Genomic DNA, 27,667 nt, shown 5'->3' on the forward strand with positions numbered 1-27,667 from the left:
TCTTTAAACAATACTGTGTTTTACTGATTACTACAGATTTAGATTGTCTTGCATTTGAATTATGGAGTCATTCTTCTTCAGGACTATGCTGAATATGCTATTTTGCCTTTCCATGTAAACTGAAGAATCAGTTTCCCACCTTTCACAAAAGCAATTGTGGGGCTGGAGATAAGGCTCAGTGGGCAAAGCACATGATGCCCAATAGTGAGGACAGAAATTTGAATCCTCACAGCCCACAGAAAGCAGCATGTGGGAACAAGTGTTTGCTCTCCCAGAGCACCTATGGTGAGATGGGAGACAGAGACTAAAGAATCCTCGGAGGCTTGCAGGCCAGGTGGCCAGACTTCCACATCTGTACACAGACATCCTGTCTCAAACAATGTACAAGGTGTGGACCAAAACCTAAAGGTATCCACTTACCTCCATGAGTGTGCTGTGGCTCATGTGCCCGTGTTCACACTCAAAAATGTACACACACCTATTTACCACATACACCATACAACCATAATTTTTTTTTTTTTGCTTAAAAAGCAGAAATTGTCAGTTTCAGTGCCTTTGCTGGTGGGGATGATCCTCCGCATCTCACTGTTTAAGTAATCCTGTCTTCTGTGACCAGACACTGTTGTGCACTATTTGTTTACCATCCTTCCAAATTTGAATGTCTGTGATTTCTTTTCCCTCTTTTCTTGTCTTTGGATTTCTAATAGAATGTTCAACAGTAATGGAGAGAGCAGACGTTCTTACTTTTGTTCATCAGAAGAGCAAAAAGCATCACACCAATTGTTATTCACACAGCAAGGATCTGTGCAAGTACCACCCCAGTACATTAAATGAATGTTACCACTGTACTAGAAATTCCTGGAATCTACTTATCTGTTGTCAGTTATATTTTTTCTTTTTAATCCTTGGCTCCTTGCTCTTGAGGGGCCGCCACCCAGCTCCCAAATAAACACATGGAGTCTTATTCTTTCTTATGAATGCCCAGCCTTAGCTTGGCTTATTTATAGACAGTTGTTCTTAAATTATCCCATCTGTCTTTTGCCTTTGAGCTTTATCTTTCTCTATTCTATATACTTTTTTTACTTCTAACTCCATTGCTTGCTGTGTATCTGGATGGCTGGTCCCTGGAAACCTTCTTTCTCGCTCCTCTATCTTCTCTTTCCAGATTTGTCCTCCTATTTATTCTCTCTGATGCAGCCCTACGTATCCTTTTCCTGCCTAGCTATTAACTGTTCAGCTCTTTATTAGACCAATCAGGTGTTTTAGACAGGCAAAGTAACATAGCTTCACAGGGTTAAACAAATGCAACATAAAAGAATGTAACGTATCTTTGCATCATCAAACAAATGTTCCACAGCATAAACAAATGTAACATATTTTCAATTAGTATTCACAATGCCTATCTAAAATTAAACTATGCTAATCCTGTTGCAATCACATTTTGCATTCATAAAAGATAAAATGAAATTTTACATAAAAACCATGCAGTATAATTATTTGTGGCTAGATTTGTCTCAATCAACATTAAATTCTCAGAGTACAGCGTATTATTGTTGTTTTAGTTTGCTCATTATCACTGCATATGAATCAAGTACCAGCAAAGCCTTGTGAATGACGTCTTCCAGTCTACCAACAACCTCACACCAATGAATGAGTGTATTCTACTGAATCACCAAATCCAAATAACTGTTTAATTCTTGTCATGCTTTTCAATAATTCAAACTAAAATTTTAAAGGAAGTACAAATGTTTCATGTAAGTGGACAGGATATTATAGGGCTTTTTTGTGAGGTGGCATTGTAATTCAGTGTTTAAAATATATATATATATCTAGGTCCAATAACAAAACAATTTCTTCCCATACGGTCAGTTTCTGACAAATACTGTTTTGAATTTTCTTGGCAATACTTTTAAGAATAAAACTAAAAACCACACACACACACACACACACACACACACACACACACACACACACACTATCGCCAGGTGGCGATAGTGCACACCTTTAGTCCCAGCACTCAGGTGGCACAGGCAGTTGTATCTGTGTGAGTTAGATGCCAGCCTGGTCTACAGAGCAAGATCCAGGACAGGCAAAACTACACAAAGAAACCCTATCTCAAAAAACCAAAAATAAATAAATAAATAGGATAAAACTAGATATCATGATATCATGGACATTCTTGCCATACAGAGGTGGCACATGTCTTTAATCCTAGCACTCAGAAGGCAGAGGAAGGAGGATCTCTCTCAGGCCAGCCTGAGCTACAGAGGAAGCTCTAGGGCATTCGAGGCTACACAGAGAAACCCTGTCTCAAAAAATAAAATAAAACAAAGAAAAAAACATAAAAGAGACACTGTAGGTGATTTTAAAAGTGAGAGTATCGTTCTTAATACTAATAGTCCTAAAATAAGAATTGGCTTAAAACATCTATCTACCAATTTCTGAAAAGCAACTAAATTTTCATGTTTATATATAATCACTAATGCACCTCCTTCAGGATTATCCTTCTGCTTCATCCAAGAAACACTTTAACATCAAGGATAGTTACTACCACCAGGTAAAAGATGGTAATGATATTCCAAGCAAATGAACCCAATAAAAAAGCTGGTATAGCCATTTTAACATCTGACAAAATAGACTTCAAACAAAATCTAATCAGAAGAGATAGTGAAGGACAAAACATTCTCATCAAAGGAAAAATCCACCAAGATGACATTTCAATTTTTATCATCTATGCCACAAACACAAGGACAAGAAAGTTTGCAAAAGAATCACTGCCGAAGCTTAAATCACACAGAGATCCTCCCACAACAATCAGTACACACTCTCAACAGTAGACAGCTCATCTGGACAAAAGCTAAACAGACACATGATGGTGCTAACTGACATTATAAACCAAATGGAACTAACAGATATTTATAGAACACTTCACCCAACCACAAAAGAATATACCTTCTCTGCACCTCAGGGAACTTGACCAAAACTGACCACATACTCAGACATAAGCAAGCCTCAAAAATATAAGAAAACTGAAATACCATATTACATCCTATCTGACCACCACAGATTAAAGCTCGATACAAACAACAACAGAAACAACAGAAAGCATACAACTTCAAGGTAATAAACAATTCACTATTGAATGAAAAATGGCTCAGGACAGAAATTAAGGAAGAAATTAAGACTTCTAGAATTAAATGGAAGTGAACACAAAATACAGGCAAATTTATGGGACATAATGAAGGCAGTTTTAAGAGGTAAGTTCATAGCAACAAGTGCCTACATTTAAAAAATTGAGCACTTTCACACTAGTAACTTAGCAGCACACCTGAAAGTTCTATTAAAAAAAAGAATGAATCACACCCAAAAGATGAAATAATCTAACTCAGAACTGAAAGCAATAAAAAAAACACTACAAAGAATTAATGAAACAAAATGATGATTCTTTAAGAAATATCAACATATTGAAAAACAATTATCCAAATTAACTGAAAAGTGGACAGAAAATATTCTAATTAACAAAATTAGAAAAGGGGGACATATCAGCAGACACCAATTAATTCCAGAGAATCAAAAGACATAGTTTAAAAACCTGTACTGCATCAGATTGCAAAATGTAAAAGAAACAGATAATTTTCTTGATACAGACCACTTATCAAAGTTAAATCAATATCAGATAAGTAATTTAAACAGACCTATAATCCCTAGTGAAATGTAAACAGTAATTAAAAGTGTACCAGTCCAAAAATCCCAGTGCCAGAATGTTTTAGCTCAACATTCCTCCAGACTTTCAAAGAAGAGTGAATGCCAGTGCTCCTCAATTTATTCCACAAAATAGATACACAAGAAACATTGTATAATCATTTTATGAGACTATAGTTACCCTGATTCCCAAGCCCCACGAAGATACAACAAACGATGAGAATTACAGACCAATTACCCTATGAAAACAGATGCAAAATTTTTCAATAAAATACTTGCAAAACAGATACAAGAATGCACCAGGAAAATTACTCTATATGATCAAATAGGCTTCTTCTCAGAGATGTAGGGATGGTTCAACATACAGAAATCAATAAATGTAATCCATCATATAAACAAACTGAAAGAGAAACACCTACATGGTCATCTCAAAATCCAATACCCCTTCATGATAAAATTACTGGTGAGATTAGGATACAAGGGACATATATAAACATATTAAAGGCAGTTTACAGCAAGCCCACAGGTAACATCAACTTAAATGGAGAGAAACTCAAAGCAATTCCACTAAAATCAGGAACTATACAAGGCTGTCCACTCTTGGTATACCTATTCAATACAGTACTTGAAGTCTTACCTACAACAATAAGGCAACTGAAGGAGATCAAGGGGATATAAATTGGAAAGAGAGAACTCAAAGTGTCTTATCAACAGAAAATATGATAGTATATACAACCCAAAGTTTTCAGTGGGAAACTCCTACAGCTGATAAACACGTTCAGCAAAGTAGCTGGATACAAAATGAATTCACAAAAATCAGTAGCCCTCTTATGTAAAAATAACACTTGGGCTGAGAAAAAAATCAGGGAAACAATAACTTTCACAATAGCCTCAAACTATGTAAACTATTGTGTGTTAACTCTAATCAAGCAAGTGAAAGATTTGTATGATGAAAACTTTGAGACACTGAAGAAAGAAATTGAAGATGCTGCCAGAAGATGGCAAGATATTTCATGTTTATGGTCCTGTAGAATTAATATAATAAAAATGGCCATTCTACCAAAACAATATACAGATTCAATGGAATCCCTATCAAAATTCCAACACAATTTTTCACAGATCAAAAAAGGACAATTTACAGTGTGTTAAAATACAAAAGTACCAGGGTAGCTAAAACAGTCGTGGATGATAAAAAGAACTGCAGGAGGTATAACCATGCCTGACCTCAAATTGAACTGTAGAGCTAGAGTAATCAAAACAGAATTCTACTGGCACAAAAACTGACGTGGCGGTCAATGGATCAAACTGAAGACACACATGAATCCACATGCTTATGAACACCCAATTTTTTATAAGTAAGCCATAAATACACCCTGGAAAAGGATAAAAATTCAACCAAGGGTGCTGGTCAAACTGGATGGCTGCATGTAGAAAAATCCACATAGATCCATACTTATCACCCTGTGCAAATCTGAACTTCAAATGGATTAAATATCTCAAAATAAAAGCAGATACGCTGGATCTGATAGAACGGACTTTAGAAGAACAACTTCTATGGCTTTCTGCATAGAACCATTAGCACAGGCACTAAGATAAACAATTAACAAAATGGGACCTCATGAAACTGAGAAGCTTCTGCATGTCCAATAATCCCATCATTCAAAGCAGCAGCCTACATAACAGGAAAAGATGTTTAGTAACTAAAAGTCCAATAGAAGACTAATTTACAAATGAAATGCTAAATATCAAGAAAACAACCCAATTCATAATGGGGTACTGATCTAAAGTGAAAATCCTCAAAAGAGGTAAGTAAAATGGGCAAAACCTCATAAAGAAATGTACAATTTCCTTAGTCAGGGAAATGAAAATCGGAACTATTCTGAGATTTCACCGAACACCTGCCAGAATGTCTAATAATAACACAAGTGACAGCTCATGCTGGCAAGGATGTGTAGTAAGGGAAATACTCATCGATTGCTGGGGGGAGTGGACACTTATATAGGCATTATGCAAATGAGTGTGGCAGTTCCTCAGGAAGATGGGTATCTGTAAACCTCAGATCCAGCTTACCAATCTTGGAATACACCCTATGGATACTTCATCCTACCACAGAGATATATGCTCAAATATGTGCATTGCTGCTTTCTTCATAATAACCAGAAACCTGAAGCAAACTAGATGCCCCTGAATGGATGAATGGATTAAAAAAAAATGGGGTAACTTTACACAATGGAATATTATTCGGCTGTGAAAAAGAATGAATTTATGAAATTCACAGGCAGATGAATGAAACTAGGAAAAAAATCATCCTGCCTAAGTTAACCTAAAGCCAGAAAGATAAATATGACATGTATTCATTTTAAGTGGCTATTAGCTATTAAGCCAATGAAAACCAAGCTACAATCCAGGGAATCACAGAGGATAGGTATAGATAAAGAACTAGTGGCAACAGATAGATCTCTCCAGGAAAGTGCTAACCACATGCAAGTGAAAATTTGCATTTCTCTAAAGGGAATCTCACAGGGGAATCAAATTACTCGTAAGTGCAGGCTGCATTCCCAGCACTAACTAGATGGTCAACAGAAAATGAAATCAGTGACATCTTTGAAATTTCTTTGTCTCATAATAACATGTCAGGGTTTTTTAAAAATTATTTATTTATCAATTTTCTCTTATTTTCTCTTTAGCATGTATATATGCATGTATATTGTCCATGTGTGTGTTTCTCTCTTTTTACCATACAGGTCCTTCGTATATATATTAAGGCTTCTAGTTTAGTGTTGTATATGTGATTCCTGAGAGTGTGATCAAGTAGGTCTCTGAGTCATTATCTGTTTCATGTGCCTTTTCTTTGTCTATTTTCCTCCACTTTGTTTTGTCCTTTACTGATGCAACAGTTTTTGTTTCATCTTATTATATTTTGGTTCATTTAATATTATCCTTTAGAAGCCTATTTGTTTTCTGATGGGAGGATCCAGATGGTAGGTGAGATGGGGAAGAACTAGGAGGAGGTGAGAGAAGGGAAACTGTAATCAGGATATATTATATGAGGGGGGGGAAGCTATTTTCAGTAAAAGGAAAAGAAAATTTAAAAAAAATCCTAAAAGATACAAAATATTCTTTCCATTATATTTAGCTGACAAAATTGATACAAGTTCATAGTAAGCTAAGGATGCATGTCAGTCCCACAGTCTCAGTAGGGGAGATAAAGTAAAAGGTGGAATGTCAGTATTACCATGTGGTAGGTTTAAATAGACATATTACAATGGTCATATTCTCGGGTATGAAAAGGTACACCAAAGGTGGAAAAACAGAGTTTGCAGCAAAAAGACTATACTTGGCACTACTGCTAATATTAAATTAAATAATATCCTTTGCATCAAAACACTCTCAAGTTATTAATAGTTCTCCATCAGAAGGTGCAATGAGAACTAATCCATTTTGCATTGAACATTATTATTCTAAATTATCATCTTAGTCAGTTGAGTTAGTAAATATTAACATGAATCAGAATGCAATGACTACTAAACAAACAACTGCATATTTGTGGACACAGTACAAACAATATTGTCAACATATTATTTTCCACTAAAACCTGAATAGAAAACTGTCGTGACAGATGGAAAACACAGAGCATTTATCACTTACAAGTGGAGGGATGAACTTCAGCCCTCTCTCTGGATGTCACAGTCTTATTCTTTGTGCTTGCAATCCTCCTTTCTCCAGAATATTCTTCTATTTACAGAGTAGGTGGGGATCAAACTTCAACAGACGCCTCTTATTTGTCTGATCTAAGGAGAAAGTATACTTTCAGTCAATTGGGACAGAATGCATTAAACCATTTTTTCTTACTATTAGGGAGTAGGAAATTTAATCTATTTTCTGTTAGGGTTGAAGTAAACAGAAATGTAGCAACTGCTTTGTCGAACATCATAATCAATATAAAAAAACCTAGTATTTAAACACCACTAAGAGAAACCCACATCTATATACTTCTTCATTTTCATAGCCAGGCAGCAGAGCAAGAGAAAATTAATATTAAAAATCCAAATGACTAGAAAAGCCTCCTCAAATGTATTTTTAAAAGACTGACATAATTTTGCAAATCCATGACTCTGGATGGTCTGGCTGAGACAATTACGTTTTAAACATTTTTACTCATTCATTTTAACATCTCAAGGCTAAAGAATGACAGGATGATTAGAAAGGAGTAAAGGAAAATCCATTTTTAAAAACTTTAATGGAATAATAAAAAGAGATGATTTCAAAAGCCTAAGGTAGACCAGAAATATGTAGGACAGGTTCTATAAGTGAACAAGAAATCTATAGTAGGAGTTTTTTTTTGAACGGCACAAGCTTGGAAAACGGCTGCTCGTGCAAGTCATCCTGGGAAAATCGGAATACATTATGCAGATGCTCTCTAATTTTATCATAATTCCTTAATAAATCTATTAGCTGTTAGGAAATACAGTCATTCTTTTCATGAAGATAGATAGAGGAATATGCTATATGAATATCTGATCTTTGGTGTTACAAACATCCATGAACTTAAAAAAATACAACCTATTATACAAATTTTTACAAAATGTAAGTTGGTAGTGACTATTTTCTGCTTCGTTAAAATTACGTATTAAGATAAATGTCTTCAGTTTGTACTACATGCACTAGATGAGAGGTCACATCTGGTGACCTATCTTCAAATCATTCAGTGTCTTCTACTGAGTAATATTACAATATAGAGGGAGACCTTAAGGGCAAAATTGAAATAAAATACTAATGTTTTGGGGAAGGTGTGTGACAGTACTCTAAACTTTGTTTTTGCTCAGGAACTAAACACATCACACTGGTGATTCATGTTTTTCTTATATTTTGGGGAATTTTAAATAATGGGAATCAATATAAACAACAGACTAACTAAACACAAAAACTAAATTTTATGCAGGGGGAAAAGTACCTCTTAAAAACATTTGTCTAATCACAAATTGCTACTTTCCTTACCCCATTTATTTGGAGTAATTCAAGATTATTTGAAGATGAAACAGCAACACAAATTTTATTACCAAAGATTCAACAGTATTATGTGAGAAAACACTGTCAAGATTAGATTTTTTAGGGTGAGAGAAAAACCTGTTCTGCTTTGCTTTATGAAAATCCAGTTAATCTTGGTCTAATTTAAAAGTCTTATTACTAAGACTTATCAATATGCACTTTCTGTATCAACATATCCACATGGCTGTTCAAAACAGGTAGTTTCTACAGTTTTCAGAGTATGAAAATGGGTCTGTAGTGTTCTGAGTCACTACAGCTCAATGCACATTCCTTTAGAGCCTTTAAATGGCCAGAGAATGAATTCAGCAGATTTTTGTATACCTGGTCTATTATGTCCTTTACAGCAATACCTATGGTAGTATGTGCCATATGTGAGAGAAGAGTATGCCAAACCTAAATAGGACAAAGCCTAGGTATGGATAAATTTGCATTTAGATGTGGACATGTACAAAAACCAAACCACACACGCATATTCACCACATTCCTAACTTATAAACAACATATATAGGAATACACAGAGCACCCACACATACATATTCAACATAGACACCAAACCTATGCAGTACTTTGCACTTAACAATATACACACCAACCTGCACCAAACATATATGCACAAGCAAGTGCACTTTGTGTCTTAATAAAATTTGCTTAGAAATCAAACACGGTCAACAAGACAAACAGCAGCCTATAGAAGGGGAAAAGATCTTCACCAACCCCACATCTGACAGAGAGCTGATATCCAGAATATATACAGAACTCAAGAAACTAGACATCAAAATACCAAATAATCCAATTTAAAAAATAGGATACAGAGCTAAAGAGAAAATTCTCAACAGAAGAATCTCAAATATCTGAGACATTTAAGAATTTACTCAACAGTCTTAGCCATCAGGGAAATGCAAATCAAAACAACACTGAGATACCATCTTATACCTATCAGATGGCTAAGATAAAAAAAATGCTAACAACAAAATCTCCTTTAATAAAAGGAGTTTATTCAGGTTCACAGTTTCAGCCTACAGGTCATCATGTTGAAAAGTCCAGGAGTAGAAGCTTGCAGCTGTTGGTCACATTCTACCCACATTCTAGAAGCAGAGAGCAATGAATGTACACTTCTGCTCAATTCCTTTCCTCCACATAGGGTTCAGGATCCCAAAAAAAGGAATGATGCTACCCACAGTACTTGGGTCTTTCCATCTCAGTTAGTGAAGTCAGGTTAATCCCACCCAGGCATGTTCAAAAGCTCTCCTTCTTTTTCCTCTTAATTTTCTTTTTTGGTTCTTAATTTGTTATAAAGTTGATATATTCACACAAACCATCAGTCAGCAAAACTGTGTATTACATTTGACAGTGAATTCATTCTCTATAATGAAATTATAGTTCTTGTAACTAACCACAGTCATTAAATTAGATAAAAAGACAGACATTATTACGTGGCTGGTACACAGTGAGCCTGAGGATATGAGAACAATGGTTAGTTTGACCATTCTTGATTGCCTGGGATGGACGTGGCTCATGCACCGCTCAACTATGAGTAGCTATCCCTTTCACTCTGAAAACATCCCCAGTTTGAATATCTATTTATCCATGCCAAATATAACTAATTATTATTTATTCATCATTTGATTATTCATTGACAAAGTATTGCCCATTTGATTGTTGTTATATCCCGTAATAATTCACAACATAAATATTTGAGGAGAGTATAATACATAATTCCATTATGTCAACATGGATAAATTCAAATAGATGTTTGAGTCCTAAGCTTTGGTTTCCAGGCTATGGTAATATTTTAAGGTTGTAGAATCTATAAGAGGTAGAGCCTGACGGAAGGAAATTACATCATTGAAGGTGTGCTCAATAATGGAGACTTTGAGCATCTCACACTCTCATTGATTTTTAGCAACCATGAAATGTACAGACCTCCTTTCAAGCCTGATGTGACAATCCAAACTCAGAAAACATAAGCACTCCATATTGAAACCTCTGAAACTGTGATCCAAAATAGTCATTTCCACCTTCTAAGTTGTTTATCTCAAATACTTTCTTCCGTAATGAAAAACTATCTAAGGCAGTTTCCACAAATACAGATGAAGTTTGCCCCTCTGCACTTATCTGCTGACTTAAAGTGACTACTATGTACACACACTCCTAGGTAGTTCCTTTCTGAGAGTCTTAACTCATCTCAAGCCTACTCACAGCATTCAAAGGTTTATTTCTCTGAAAACTGAGTTGGATACTAGTTGTACCCAATAAGATAAGTAGTGAGTAAGTTCTACAGAAGATTCAAATGCCCCAGAAGATCAGGGGAAAATTCAAGAGTGGAGCAGTGGAGGCATCTGTTTCTGGTTTGCTCATTTGCAATCCCAGTTTGTTTCTTTTGCAACAGTGGTTGCAAGTGGTACTAGTTTTGGAGGCAAAGTGCACTCTAAACAATGGAGGAGGCATCTGAGGGTCATGCAGTAAGTATACAAAGACGAAAGTACAGGCCCGAGCAGGGGCAGCTTCCAAGGCCGTACCGTCCGTAAGGTCCCTGATTCTGCCATGTCTGTTTTGTAGGGAAACAGATTTAGTCTTGGGAAGCCAGAAGTTTTCAGGAGATGTAAATGCGATGTGTTTGTGTGTGTACAGGAAAGAAAAAGACAGTGATCCAGATTTTAAGATTCTACAACTAATTTAGTATTTAAAATATTACAAATTATAAGAAATAATTTTTTGTTCTACAAGGGGCCTGGGCCACACAATTTTGTCATCAGTGTTCAATGATATTGTCTATGACCCAGCAACCATGTTACATTATAGACATGATGTATGATGTAACATCTTTTTCTCATAAAATAAAAAGAGAAATCTGGTTTGAATTTTGATAAATTTTTTCAAATATCCACCCATATACATTTGAATAAGTATTTGATATTTACTTTTGTTATCTTCAAATGAAGTGTAAATGTGGTTTCCCAGTCCCTCTTTCTCAGCACATTATCTTCTGACTCTTTAGAATTTTCATGTAAATATTCTGCTAGTAACTCTTATGCAAATTAGTAATGTTTTATTTATCTCCAGAATTTAATCTTGATCCTTTTTACCCAAGAACACATATGTGTTCTTAAATATATACCAAAAAATACCAGATGTCTCCATAAGTAATATAAAAACAAGTAACATTCCTACCTCTGAAATTATAGCCTTGCCCCCACTTCTACAATAACAATTTCAGATTCATATCCCTCACACCCTAGAGTATCTTTAAACATCATCTCATTATTTTGCAGACTACCAGACCTAACAAGGTTTCCCAAGCATATGTTTTTATAGTCTGTTAAACTGGCAGAAGGAGAAGGGGGAAACACATTAACGTCTAAATTTGAATATATTCAACTGAAAATCATGCAAATATTTCCTCACTGTCTTTTATTGCATGGGCATCATTCAATGTTGTTTAAAATTGAAAACCTGCTCAATAAAAAATAAGGAAAAAAAAACCATTAGCCTAGAACCTAAAGGCTGTTCATTCTTGACATCAAACTTGTCTGTTTACTCTTGTGTTGGTTTGGTTGCTACTGCTGTGATAAAGCATTCTGACCAAAAGCAAATTCCTTGGGAAGGAGTTAACTTGGCTTATAGGATCTATCATAACCCATCATCATTGACATGGTAGGAAGTCAAGCAGGAACCTAGAGGCAAGAGCTGAAACAGAGACAATGGAAGGGTGCTACTTACTGGCTTGCTCTCCGTGGCTTGCCCAGTTTGCATTCTTATATGCCCCAAAACCACCTTCCAAGGGGTGGAACTACCCACAGTGGATCAGCACTTTCCATTTCAATCAGTAATCAAGATAATGCCCCACAGACTTGCCTACGGGCCAATGGAGATATTTTCTTAGTTGGGTCTTGTCTTTCCAAATGACATTGGTTTGTGTCAAGTGGGCAAAAACCTAATTTGCACAGCTCTATTCATAGATCTGTCAGTATATCACAGAAGCAAACTGAAATGTACCATATTTGCTTTTTTATCACACTTGAAAGCCTGCGTCTGATCCACCTGAAATGTCTCTTTCCTCTAGAATTCTACTTCTCCAATCTCAATATACCTTTCAAACTCAGTTGCATTATCAGTACTTTCAGCAAACGTTCTCTTATTATCTTATCCAGGAACAAACACGTACCATTTTCTGAAATGCTTCCTTTTAAAACTCTCTACTGCCCAGGGTGTTGATGCACATCTCTACTCCCAGTAGTTAGGGGGCTGAGGCAAGTGGATATTTGCAAATTCAAGGCCAGCCAAAGCTACAGAATAAGAGCTTGTCTCAATAAAACAAAAACAAGAGAGAGAGAGAGAGAGAGAGAGAGAGAGAGAGAGAGAGAGAGAGAGAAAGAGAGAGAGAGAGAGAGAGAGAGAGAGCAGGGAAAGTTGCTTAACCCAGGCCAGCCAGAAAGACACTCTCTGGATAATGACAGCAACAAACTATTCACTTAATCTACTGTGTAATATATCTGGTTATATTACTTTTCCACATGAATTAAAACTTCTTTGAACATAGAGAGTACTCAGTATTGGTGTGTGCCTCTCCTAACAACAGTGTCATTTGGAAGGAAATACTAAAGCACAGAACAAGGTTAAAGCAGGTGCAGAAGAACTCAGTGGGAGACAGGAGCTAACTTGCCAGACCTTCACCTCCCCTACATCAAGCTTTCCATTGCCATTGCTTTCAGGTCCAAATAGTATATTCCAAGCAAATCACTTATGCAGAGAAACAAAGTCATTCTTTGATTTAATTCTGTAAAATCTTAGACACATTGCACAGATAGACAAAATACTGGATTTTTAATACATTGGAGTTCTGAGCTAACAGTAAATTTGGAAGACAGAATAAAATTAGACTATTTTTTGTGTGAAAATCACGTAAAAATATATGACAATTTGTTTCAAAATCATATAGGAATCTCTCATATGGATTGTTAAACTAATTTTGTGTTTCTTCTAGAAGCTAAGATTAAAGGCAGCCTACCCAATGTACATGAACTCTCTCAATGAGTTAACCATTATTTAAAAATAAAACTAAAATTCAAACTGAATAAACAGTATTTTAAAATAAAATATTCCATTATATAGTTTAACAAATCATCAAGTTCCTCAAAATTTAACACATAAATGAATAAATCTATGACTTGATTCATTTGATCATATTTCAACCTAACTACTTTTATCCAATAACAAATAATCATCAGAAAATCTTAATATATTAATGTGCATATTGTCCACTACATACACTTCTCATAACTCTTTACAATACAGATTTACCCATATCTCATATGAGTATTCTGCATGTTTAGAATTTCCAAGTAAAATTAAGTTATCATACAAACGATAAAAGCAATGACATTCCCAGGAAAGAGCAGGCAATACCAGCACCAAAGGTTTAGGGGATGGCTATTTATTTGTACATGACTTCTGACTAGTTTATGATTATATTGGCTTGTTTATATAGTGGAGAGAAAAATCTATGATGTAAAAACAGGCAGGAGAAGGCAACAAAAACCACAACACCTTATCTATATTACCCTGACAATTGAGTTTGAACAACAGTATTTTCTAAATGTACTCTATTCAGAGCTGGATATGTAATTACCTTCAGTCCATAGTCTAGACATTAATGCTTTCATAGTATTTAAGACTCCTTGTAACATGCTTGCAGCTTTAAGTAAGCAAGGCTAAATCTTGACCAGATAAATTAGCAAAGAATGCAATAAAAGCTGCAATAAAAGAACTTTATCCTACAAACCTTCAAGTTGCTGCTAAATGAGATTTCTTTGAAATGCAGATCAGTTGAACTAGATTAGTGAATTTTAGCTCCTGTCAACATCATAACAAAATACAAATACAATTGTTCCCTGGTCTTATCTCCATGCTTCCATCTGCTGCCTTGTTATTTACTTTCCTTGATTTACTATGCAGATCTAAATAAGGCACATCAAGGAAGGCTTACAGCACAATAGCTTCTTAAGCTTTACATCAAGGTATTTGAAACTGAAGCCAGGCAAGGGCTGCCATCAAAGACATATCTCTAATGAACTTCCATATCAGAGAAGGTTTGGTATTTAATACTGCTGTGAAAAGAAAGAGCTACAAATCAGAATGGCCTATGAAAGAAAATGCCTACAAATCTTGATGAGATTAGCACCTCTAAGAATTAATATCCCAATAAAAATGATGTCTGGTACCTTGAAAAGTTAACTTTCAACCTTTGCAAATATAATGCACGATGTCAGGAGCAGAGAAATCATTTGACAAGGTTAAAAGGTCAGGAAAGAATTTTTAATTTTCCTTCCATGCTAGAAAATAATCTTGTTTTCCTCCTACTTAACAATAAATCTATAACAGAACAAACACTCTTGACTATAATTAACTGATCTGTAACATTACTTTCTGTGTCATTCACATTTTACACAGCTCTCAAAAAGAAAAATTAGGAAAAACTTCACAAAAAAATAGTGTAATCTAAAATGACAACGTGCAACATTTGTTCATCAATTCTAGTATTTCCTGTTTCTTCCCCCACAGCAATGTATGGCAACAGAGTAATTGTTCCTGTCATTTTGCAAATTCTGAGATGTGTTTTCATTATATGCCACCATCCTTTATAACAGATACAGAAAGTAAGGAAATAATCCTTCCACTCTCCCTCTCCACTAATTTTATTTTCTCACTTGTATTTCTAACATACTGAACTCCAACAAAATAATTCACAAACTTCATGTGAAAGTTTCCTGAAAACTCCTTGCACTCTTGCCTGACACTTTCTTTCCCATAAGCAATAAGTTCTATAAACAAATGATACTTTGTGGGGCTTTTTTTCCTAAAGAAAACATTTCAATCATTTATGTCATTCTATAGAGAAGATCCCACAAGCGCGTTCTGTTCTGTGGATCAATCAGTTCCAAACCAAAGTAGACATGTTGTTGACTCCGGTGCCTAGAAATCCTGCTGCAGGCTCACCAGATGATGAAAACTGAGGTATGCAGCGTACAGGGCCCCACATGGTATTCAGTAGCTCCTGGGCATGTCAAACTTCACAACTACCCTACAGTCAATGACAGCAAACACCTTCCTTGTTCTTTCTTCCAAACATCAACTTGCCTCTCTATCATTCCTCTGAATTATGGGCAGTCTTCCAGAAGAAACAAAGGCCTAAATAGATGCAGTCTCCCGTGTCTACACAACAGAAATCACAATTGTCTTTTTGCTGGATTTCATTTCATGTAGGTGATGTTCCAGACTCATTTACAACCACAAGAGACTGTTTCCTCTTCTCATTTAATGAAATGACAAAACAACAGATTTGCATACACAATAGCAGGTGGTACAACAGGTTTGTCTGCTCTTGACCTCAAGCATGTAAAGGAGGTTTATCTGCAACAGCTGTCTCAGAGGTATTGGTACTCGGATGGGGCAGTCAAAACTCCACCATCTGTAGAAGTGTGTGTTTAAAATGACAATCTGTTTGGAGAACTGATTGATAGCTCATGCCCTGCCTTTAACCATATGTTGAATTCCCAATTTTGCAGTTTTACTGCAATATCAGTCCTGCACAAGAAAACTGATATGAGAAAACTTACACGAAAACTTAAAAGCTTGATCATTACCAGACATGTCTTTTCACTATTCTAATACACCATAGGGTACCAGATAATATTATAATAACAGTATCATGTCCCAGAACACAATTTTCACTGTTTAAGAATTTTGATTGCTAGGATAATGACCAAAATAACTACATTCTATGATCCTGCTATCTTAACTGTTTCCTAATCTATTCTTATAATTTAAGATATGGTTTTAGATTTTAAAAACAATGAAGTCACATTGTTGTTTTTTAAAACTCTCTTATTTTTAGCTTGAATTAAGCGAGGGGATTTTTTCAGGATCTAAGAATTTCCTTGAAGATGAGAGGCTGCCTTTCCCTTCCATGTGAAAATGAAGAATCCAACTTAGAACATGACCAAATGGTTTGTTTTGAGTTGTGTTTGTAGAAAGCAGCATCAGACGCCCAAGGCTTGAGGTTGGATGATCTTTCTAAGGTCTAATTTGCTTGTCAGAAGATGTTATCATAACAAATGTACAATGTCTAGATGTGAGTGGTATTGCTTAAATAAAACAAAGCATCCGCAGCACTTTCTTATGGAGCAGTAACCACTTATAAACACAAAAGGTTTGTTAAATCAAACAAGCTCCTTGTAACCAGCAAAACAATCTGGCACTACCAGATTAAACGCCCCCTCTCTCTCCCCCCACACCCATGTATGCATACATATACTCACACACATCACACACATATCCATGTATACATACATATACTCATTCACACACACACACACACACACACACACACACACACACACACACACACACATTGCCTAAGTTTAGATTAATGTTCTATTATTAAGACCCCAAACTCTGCTTCCATTATGAAACAACAGAAACAGCAGGAACTTCCAAATTGTCAAACTGACTTAAATTTAATAAAACTTCTTAATTTTAAGTTCCATAACATTCAAATTTAAAGCAATCCATAATTTATTATGAAAATTAATCTTTCTAATTTGAATGAGACACTTATTCTAAATACTTTTGCAACCTCAAGTAGATACTTTTGAAATTTTATTTCAGTCTCAAGGGATGCTAGTATCTTGCTAAAATAACACTCTTACTTTTTTCAAATTATGTTTGTTTGTTTTTTCCATGATAGAGCGCTTGTACCTGACCGCAGGAAAGAGAAAGGAATGTGTATACCTGAAGGCACTTGGTTTAAAATCCCCAGCACGTCTGTTTTGTGCCCTCAGTTTTTCAGAAATAAAATTTCATTTAAAGGATGGCCAGTGCTTTAAAGCCTTCCCAAATTTTTAAAAATGAAAATCATTTCCTCAGTAGGTTGTAACTGCCTTTCTAAGCTGCAGTAATCCATCATGTGGATAAATATTTAGACAATATTTTAAACGTGTACAATGTTCTTGAGCGAATGCCACAGTTCCAGGCTGTCATGTAAATACAGTCTGATCAAAACCATTCTGCTTGCATAATAAAAGCCCAGTTAGACACACAACAGTTCATCCAAGGAACAAACATTGATATTTAGGAAAACTGCAGCAGGGAAAGTGACCAAAAACGAAATAAACTATAGCAAGTTTGAGGAGTTCAGAAGGTTGTTTAACATTGTTAAAGTAGACATCATCTAAAAGAATACAATCTTTTCTAAACAGGTGATAACACTGTTTTCAAAAAAAAAAGCCATCGGTGAACAGTGCTGATACATCTATTTAATGAGCATCACTACACAGCTGGAAGGATGATCAGGTAGTACAAGACATACTGATGCCAGAGCAGTCTCCAGGGTATGCCTTCAAAGAGACAACAGGACATGTCAGTGTGTGTAAGTTAACTCCTGATTTGGCAGGGTTGGGGTGGGGGAAATGGGGGACACAAACATCTAAAAAGGTATATGTGTTCATTCCTGCACTGATTGCTTCTAGAAAAGCAGCGGGGAACTAGTTGTAATGCTTAGCTTGGAAAAACTAGAAATGAATACTTAAGGCCATGCTTCCCAAACTTGTTCATGGCAACATATCCACAAAAATTGGTCTCAGTTATTGCATGCCATACTGAAAAACATGCAAGAGCCAACTTTCCAGGATCCACTCTGCTTCGGTTGGGTACTAAAGAGACACACCTGGCTAGCATACATTATGTATTAATTTTCAAAATTGAAAAAAAAAAATCAAATCAGTCACACTTGTCAGTTGAAAGTTATCAATAGAGTAGAAACTTATTAGTTGGTCCCTAGTGGAAAATGTCAATACAAACTAAATGGTACTCATTTGACTCCTAAGACTTTCTAATTCAAAAAATGCTATTGAAGATATAGCTCAACTCACAAAGCACAAAAAAGCCCTGGGTTTGATTCCCAGAACAACATAAATCAGGCATGACAGTCCACATCTGTAATCTAAGCTCTCAGATGAAGGTGGCAGGAGTATGGGTCAAAGAGTCAAGGTCATGGTCAGCTCAGTAATGAGTTTGAGGTCAGCCTCAGCTACATGAGACCCTGCCTCTCTTTCTCTCACATATACACACTAAAGCTACTGGTGTTGCTAAAACATAGAGTATATTGACTAAAAGGCCTCAAATAATTTTCTAGTATCACATTTTACTATATATTTAGTATTTTGTATATGTATGTGTGTGTGAGCTTGCTAATGAGATGGCATATGTACACAAATGTGAATGTTAATGGAAGGCTTCTCCACCTCCCTCCTCCAGCACTGAAATTAAATATTTGAATCACCACACTTGGCATTTTCATATGGGTTCTGCAAACCCAACCTAATGCTTGCAAGACAATCAATTTGAAAACTAAATTCCTTTTTCAGCCTCTATTTCCTTACTATTTCAAAATATTAAATAAAATTACTGTTCTTAATTTGAGAGCACTAAAATTAATACAAATTTTGGCCATCATTACATTTATCTTTATTTTAACACATATCTACATAAAATAATTATAGCAAGAAGTTCCTACTGATAAGCCTTTCTTATCTGATTGAGGATTAAAATAATTTATAGTTTATTTTTTATTGAATGAATATAATGTTTTGCTAAACAAAATATCCAAAATAAATGAGAAATTAATAATAAAAGAAGTCTGGTGATAGTTAAATGCCTAATGTTATTGATTTTTTTCAAACTAATCAAATTATGAGTGCATGCTAAATAGCACCTTTTGAAATGAAAAAAATTTTGAGAATTTATTTCTACCTATGAAAAGGTTATTTTAATTTGGTTTCACCTTGAAACTATGATAAATATTTTTCATTAGGTTTTATGGAAAACTTATGCTAATAATCGCATACCACATTGTTATGAATTATTCATTTATGTCAATTAATCAAATTGTTACAGTAGCACAGGAGATTAGTAAAGAGACAGTTATTTCCTTTTGGTCAACAGAAGGGAATCTGGTCTGGGTGGAGACCTACCATTCCTGTTGGGTTGGTCAATTGCCTAGATAAGGGTCAACCCATGTGGAAGTGAATCTACTTTAAGCCATAATTATCCCTTTAAGAGAAAACTTAGTTTTCCTCCCCAGAACCCCTCCAGTGAAGTTTCTGAAGGGCCCCTATAAGGCTTTACTCAATCTGTAGACTTTTCTTTTTCTCTTTTATCCTGTTATCTTTTGTCTGGGCATGCTTTCCTGGTGAGTCTGGGCTTTCCCACTCATTCTCTAAGTTACTGCTTCCCATTCTCTTCTATCATGTGACTGCCTACAAATTCCATGACTACCTTCTTCCTGTCAGTCAACTTTCTTCTCTGGGAGGATGTGAAGAGTTGCAGTTTTTCTTTATATTTTTTTTTATTTTTTCTTCTCTTCTTCTTCTTCTTCTTCTTCTTCTTCTTCTTCTTCTTCTTCTTCTTCTTCTTCTTCTTCTTCTTCTCCTCCTCCTCCTCCTCCTCCTCCTCCTCCTCCTCCTTCTCCTTCTCCTTCTTTTCCTTCTTCTTCTTCTCCTCCTTTTCCTTCTCCTGCTTCTGCTTCATCTTTATCCTTCTTCTTCCTCCTCCCCTACCTCTTCTTTTTCTTTTTTCTTCTAATAAAATTGTCCATAAACTTTCTTCAGAGTATTTTTAATTTTTTTGTTTTGTTTATAAAACTGAATACTCTTAGAGAGAACCCCAATTTTAACAGTAACGTATACAACCCCAAGTGGCACTCCCTGATATTACTGATTTATCAAAGGGCTTTTAAATTAATACTGGCTCCTTCTTCACTTGTAACTTCTAACTTCAGTAAGTAAAATCAACCTGCAGGTGTGTGATATTCCAGACTCTATCTTCAATACTAACAGTTACCAGAACTAGCCAGCCAACAACTGTATGAAAACCAGGGATAGGACACAATTTGCACAATTCCGTGCAAATTGGTATTGCACAGAAAAAGGGATGGAAAATGCCATATGCATTTGGATGGATGATAAGTAGTTGTCTACAAAGAAAAAGCAAAGTCCTAAACTAAGATAAGAGAAATGGAGAAGAAATAAATGGGAAAGCGAAGAAGAAATATAAATTAGTATGTATTTTCAGAACTAAACTAAAATAAACAAATAAAAGAGTAAAGTGCTAAAAGGGCTTTCAACATTAAAGAATGGGTGGTGTTTGGTCGGAATATGTTTGGTCTTTTCTCTGAATACAGAATAGAGGGGAAAAAAGCAATCTGTTTGGAGTACTGGTCAGAAGCACAGTGAGAACTAAGGGCAAACTAAAACAAAGCCAATGTGCACAAGAATGGCATCACTCAAGACAGTGATTTATTTTCTCCTGGAGCTCCACCAGGGGCCTGGCTGTGGATCTCTGCATCCAGTTCCCTCAGTCATTGGATGGGGTTTCTAGCACGACGATTAGGATGTTTGGCCAGGTGGCTTTCGAATACTTCAGAGATCTATTCAGAGGGCCTGATCCAGTTGGGGGCCCCTCAGCCTCTGGTGCATAGTTCATGTGTTTCCATTCGTTTGGCTATTTGTCCCTGTGCTTTATCCAACCTTGGTTTCAACAATTCTCGCTCATATAAACCCTCCTCTTTCTCGCTAATTAGACTCCCGGAGCTCCACCTGGGGCCTAGCCGTGAATCTCTGCATTGGCGAGAAAGAGGAGGGTTTGTATGAGGGAGAATTGTTGAGACCAAGGTTGGAAAAAGCACAGGGACAAATAGCCAAACGAAAGGAAACACATGAACTATGAACCAATAACTGAGGAGCCCCCAACTGGATCAGGCCCTATGGATAAATAAGACAGTTGATTAGCTTGATCTGCTTGGGAGGCATCCAGACCGTGGGACCGGGTCCTGTCCTCAGTGCATGAACTGGCTGATTGGAACCTGGGGCTTATACAGGGACGCTAGGCTCAGCCTGGGAGGAGGGGACTGGACCTGCCTGGACTGAATCTACCAGGTTGAACTCAATCCTTGGTGGAGTCTTTGCCTTGGAGGAGATGGGAATGGGGGGTGGGCTGGGGGGAAGGCGGGGGAGTGGGGAGAACAAGGGAATCCATGGCTGATATGTAAAATTAAATTTAATAAATAAATTTTAAAAAAGACAGTGATTTTCAGTGAAAACAGGTATCTCTAAACCAGCTAAGAATCATTACTTGCAAAATTCTGATAAGAACATGCTGTCCTCAGAAGACTATGGAAATGACAGATAACAAAGAAGAAGAAGAAGAAGAAGAAGAAGAAGAAGAAGAAGAAGAAGAAGAAGAAGAAGAAGAAGAAGAAGAAGAAGAAGAAGAAGAAGAAGACATCTATGGGTTTTAGTTAGAGAGGCCAAGAAAGGGTAACCTACAAAGGAGATTAAAAAGATAGCAGCCAAATGTCAGAACGGCACCAATAGAAGACGGCACCACAGTGTCAAAGGAAAGAAATTGTAGGGACTAGAAACTAAAACTTGTTAGATGATGTAGAAGAGATCAAGTCTGCCAAAATGTTAAACATTTCTAATAATTTTTGGAATAAAACACTCAAAAATAATAATTCCTACTAAATTATGTCGAAACTGTTTCTTTTCAGAAATGTACACAATTTAAAATGTATGTATTTGTGGGGCTTTGCCCTGGAAGCTTTTAATGTTGTTGTTGCTGTTGTTGTTGCTGCTGCTGTTGTTGTTGTTGTTGTTAGGGAATTAGTTCTGTCCTCCCATGAGATCCAGGAATCAAATTAGGTTATTGGGCATGGTGACAAGCTGCCTGATTGCTGATGAATCTCCCCAGGCCTGCCATAACAGGGTTTTCACTGTAGTTCAAAGTTGTAAATATCAAAAATGGTGTGACGTTAAGCCAATCACAGTGGCACAGGCCTTCAATCTCAACACTCAGGAGGAAGAGGCAAGCAGATGTTTGAGTTTGAGGCCACCCTGGCCATAATGAGACTCTGTCTTGAAAAACACAAATAAACAAAAAGTAACAACAAAAATGTGTGAAATCACCTCAAACTCATGGTATTATGAACCTGCCTCTCCTTACAAGTGAATAGTTCTTCAAGAAACACAATGTGACTGCTTGAATCCATCATCTTTATCTGAGAGAAAGTGAAGACTTCATTCTATCCCTAGGAAGCAATGAGAGGGTGCTTGGAAAAACGTAGTGTGGAACAAGGCCTAGTCCTTACTAACCCGAGTTCTGAATCAAACATATTCTGCACTATTTCTCTTAATAAGCTTTATTTTGTAATTTTACTATATTATGTCAATGATGTGTCTCCTGCCCTCTGCACAAACTATATTCAACTTCAAAAGGTAACTGCAGTTAAACTAGTAGAAGGAAAAAAACCTGAGGAAATTGAAAGAAAAAGTGTAAACTTTTTAAACTCTCATCTTACGTTTAGTGATCTTAAACTCACAGAATAAAAGATTAATCAAGGACACAATGAGATGCTTGGAAGCTAATGTACTTGTGTCTGAGCCTGACAACCTGGTTTGAACCCTGCAACACACATGGAGAAGAGAGAGAACTGAATCCTCTAAGTTGTACTTTAACTTCCACAGGAACACGGTGGTGCACACACAAAAGAGGAGAAGTAAAAATGTATTTGTGTTTCATAAAGACTGATGAAGAACAAACACATAGTTAATTTGTAAAATAAATCTCAATTCTTTCATTACAAATCCAGTATCATATTCTCTAACCTAAAAAACTTAAAGAGCACTTTTTTAATTTCACAGAATTTCATCAGTGAATTTTAATTTTTAAGAAGATTTTTGATGAATTTGAAGATTTTTTAACTATGTGTGAAGGCCCACAAAGGTTTCCTAGTGAGATCTGAGCTTGCTTTACCCAGCATGCCTGCACTAGAGGATTGTTTGACCACATATGTGGTTACCAGGTGATTGGAAGGGTCAGTCTGCCCTTGGCTGTGCTAGAGGGTTGTATTTTGCTCTATCCCTTGGCATTCCTATGAAAGGCACTTTAAAAGAGACAGGAGGGGCCAATGGATATTGATCCAGGCCCTCCCGAAGCTATCCTGTGTTTCTGTTTCTCTCCACTCTATCCTTCTATCTAAATATTTCTTGCTTCTCTCTACTAAAGAGTACCCTGGTGAGAAAGTGGGAGCAGTCCTCCCACAGAGAAATGGGTAGGCTCCCACAACTATGTAACTCTCTTTAGAGTGATAATGAGTGCAAGTGGTCAGACCAAGGCTGAACTGGACGACCTTTAAGATTCCTTCCACCTCAGACTCTGTAGTGATAATCACGCTATTTCAGGCAGTTGCCAAGTAACATGTCTATTGTTTTTCCTGCTTGTCATATACAACCATGGCAACAACTATGATTTTTCTCAAAGGCCATGACAAATTTATGTCATAGTGTCAAATTAGCAATTAGCATTCCCAAAGTTTTTTCCCTTTTATATTATGCACAACCATTCCAAAGATGCTCCCACTTTTTTAAAAGGTATGAAATGAAAATTCACTTGATGCATGGCAAGAAATGTCAATTTCTTCCCCTTTGTCTGCTTTCCAGCTTCAGCCATTATCCCACAGCCTCTTCAATCTACCATTGCCTACAAAGATTAATCAAGTGACTTACTCGTCCATCTGTCCGTTTCTACAAGCATTCATTGATTCTCCATGTAGGCCAGTCTTCCAACCTAAGAAAGTACTTGATAGGTCTAGAATCACCATAGCTGTGAAGAAGGTAGCATGCAATGACCGACTTTTGTCAAGACACTAGGTAGTTACAAAGCATTCACTATCTAGTTTGTATTCACCCCCAAAGGTATTTCATTTGCTTTCTCAGGTCAATGAAATTGACTAAGTCTGTGAGGAAAAATATTCCCATGACCTTATTATCTGGCTATAGCAAATGAAGACTATCATTTTAAGTGATACCCAATCCCAAACTATGAACACATATGAATAACAAACAAATTTCTCATTATTTAAAGAATAGTCTAGTAGTATAAAATAGTTCATTAATACCTTTAGAAGACTCAAGCCCTTTCAAAAGGTTTTGGAAAAAAAACACCATGAATAGCATCTGCATATACCCTCAAGTCTTTCAATAAAAGAGAACCTTTGAATAAGAAAGTTTCAAGAAAAATGAAAATTGCTGAAAGCTTACTACATGATGATTGGTTTGCTGTTTCTGTTCAATCCTAATTTCCACATTGGGATTAAAAGTTCTAGATTACTAAACTCTTCATGTATTCAAAAATTAAATTTCAAATGCAATGTAAGAAATAATGTAATCATTTTAGTTTTTTGTGGTAAAATTATAGATGACCAAAGCTATTAAAATATATGCAAATATTTCATTTCATAAAATGAAGCATTTCAAAATACTATTTGTTAGTATAAAATTCAAGATATAATTAAAACATTTATTTAAAATTTTAATGCAGTACAATACTGTAGACCTCTATTTTACACTAGCCTTGACTACATTTCAATGATAAATTTAAATGTCATAGTTTAAGAAACATGTAGATAATTTTATTTCAGCCCTTTGGGAGTGCAATGTGAAGCTCAGATAGACCTCTTCATCTTGTGGAGTCTGGTGAGCAATTCAAATCACTCCAGCAAAGGAACCATCAATAGAAATGCCACCATAAACATTCCATAGTGTTGCAGGTAGTTAAAAATAGAATTTCATTAATTTCTTAGCCATTTAAGCACTCATTTTAAGAACTCTGTTATGTTTACATTGAGAATATGCTGTAATTTACTGGTAGAATTTGTAATTTGTTCCTGGGACTCTTCCTGTGTAAAATTATTAGGTGATATGAGAATATGAATGTCCAGCACTAAGACAATTAAGCATGATTTTCTCTGACAGAAAAAGAATAAGCCACCTTAAGTGAGGCAGTACTGTAATTTCTATAAAGACTTTTCCTTGAAATTGTATCAGAATTTAGCCTGCATTTATGGAATTGTACTTTTACCAAAAATTATATTAATTTTTAAGATCACAAAAATATTATTTTATTATTTCTACTAATACAATATAATGTCTGGGCTGATTAAAGGGTCTTCCACTGTACAAAGTTCTGATGCTTATGCACTTAAGAACTCAGGAAAATAGTATTCATGTCAACTCTTTGTAAAAGAGAACAATATGCAGTTCACTTTGAAACTACTGTTTAAAAAAAAAAAAAAAAAACCTGAAACACAGTCCCATATGCAAGTGAGTTAAAGGCTTATTTCACTGAACAAATTGGCCCACTCTAGAAAAGGTGATAAGATGAGCAAAACAGTATGTGATGTCACAGTCTCTCTAACTCAGTGTAGTTCTGATAGCGATGGAAACATTCTAATCATCTTTATGCAAGATGACTGCTACTGCCTGCTCAATACTCCTGGCCCTTGCTTTGGGCCCAAGGCAGGGCTTAGACCTCCTCCCTCCTCTTGAAGTCATGTGAGGCCATTTGAATTGCTTTACTAGTGGGATGAGAACAGCAGTTTATCTAGGGCCAATATGTGAGTCACTGCATGCTCTATCAAGGCATCAAATTACTGCAAAAGTTCTCACAGCCTAGAATCCCACTGAAGTCAATCAGCAGAAAAAATGTAACCATCTGAAAGGAGTTGCAGCCTCCTTTAAAAACAAACAAACAAAAAACACTGCTGTTGAAAGAAACCAAAGTATCTTGATAAATGCACTTGTGATGGTTAGTATTGTTTGTTGACAGAATCAGGAATCACCTACCAGACACCCTTCAGGCACACCTGTGTGGGATTAAATTCATTAGTTAGCTTCTAGGCATGCCTTTGAGAGATTATCTTTAACAGATTAATTGAAGTGGGAAGATCCACTCTAAATGAGGGGGCACCATTTCTGAACAGCATTAAAAGGAGTAAGCTGGCTGAGCATTCCTTGTTGTCTTCTTCGTGACTGAGGATGCAATGTGGTCAGCTGCATCTAGCTCCCCAGGCCTTTACTTCCCCCAAATGACTGTACCCTCAGACTGTGAGCCAAAGTCAACCCTACCTGAAGCTGCTTTTGTCAGGATATTTTATCACAGCAACAGGAAACGTAACTAATACATCACCAGTTTAAATAACTCTGTTTTACAGGAGTTTTAGAGCAAATTAAAAGAGAAAACTAAATAAAAGAATTTAAGCAAATGCCCTGAAACATTATTCTGATAAATTATACCTCTTTAAAAGTAATGCCAGGTTGAAAATTTGGCTCAGTAGCTAAAGGAACTTGTCTTGCAGAGGACCAGGGTTTGATACCTAGCACTCATATGGCAGATCATGACTGTAACTACAGTCCCAGTGGGTTCGATGCCCTATTTTACCTCCGTGGGTACCAGGAACACATGTGATACATGTAGACAAAATACATACAGTCAGAACACTCATACACATAAAATAATAATTAAATAAATAAAAATAAATAAATCTACAAATAATTTAAAAATTAAATAAAAGTAATACCAAAAATCATATATTGTATAAGTAGCAAAAATAAAAGCACCATGACTTGTGGAATATGAAGAGAAAATCTGATTCTTCCTTCCAAGTTGGAAAGAGGCTTTTAAAATATGATAGTATAAATATTCTGTTTTCCCTGGATAGAGCCATTACTTCTCACTAATTCATTGAGGTCATCAAACATCACTTTTTTCTGCAGGACATAGGCAAAAACTTCCAATGCATAAAGGATGATTTAAGATAGGAAGTTTGACTATTTCAATATCAGAGTGTTGATGCAACATTTTTAAAATGCAAACAATCACTATATCATATTCTATTAAATTCTAGTGAAGTGATGCCATGTTTTAGGAAGAACCAATAAGTCATGAGACATTTCTGAGTATGATGTAGTACTGAGCCAATGTTTTCAAATAAGTTCTACAAAGGCATCAGTTTTCATCCATA

The 27,667-nt window shown here is 36.0% G+C and overlaps 1 protein-coding gene across 4 annotated transcripts in view; it reads right to left on the reverse strand.

Moving 5' to 3' along the window:
* The window catches only part of Foxp2 (forkhead box P2), a 532,232-nt gene that overhangs the window by 446,496 nt on the left and 58,069 nt on the right, over positions 1 to 27,667 (reverse strand). For all 4 annotated transcript variants that reach the window (XM_076566185.1, XM_076566194.1, XM_076566190.1 and 1 more), the window contains exon 2: positions 7,351 to 7,493. The gene's annotated coding sequence lies outside the window, so the exon portion shown is untranslated. The remainder of the gene's footprint in view (positions 1 to 7,350; positions 7,494 to 27,667) is intronic.

This window comes from Peromyscus maniculatus, chromosome 3, assembly GCF_049852395.1.
Source record: "Peromyscus maniculatus bairdii isolate BWxNUB_F1_BW_parent chromosome 3, HU_Pman_BW_mat_3.1, whole genome shotgun sequence".
Classification (NCBI taxonomy): Eukaryota; Metazoa; Chordata; class Mammalia; order Rodentia; family Cricetidae; genus Peromyscus; species Peromyscus maniculatus.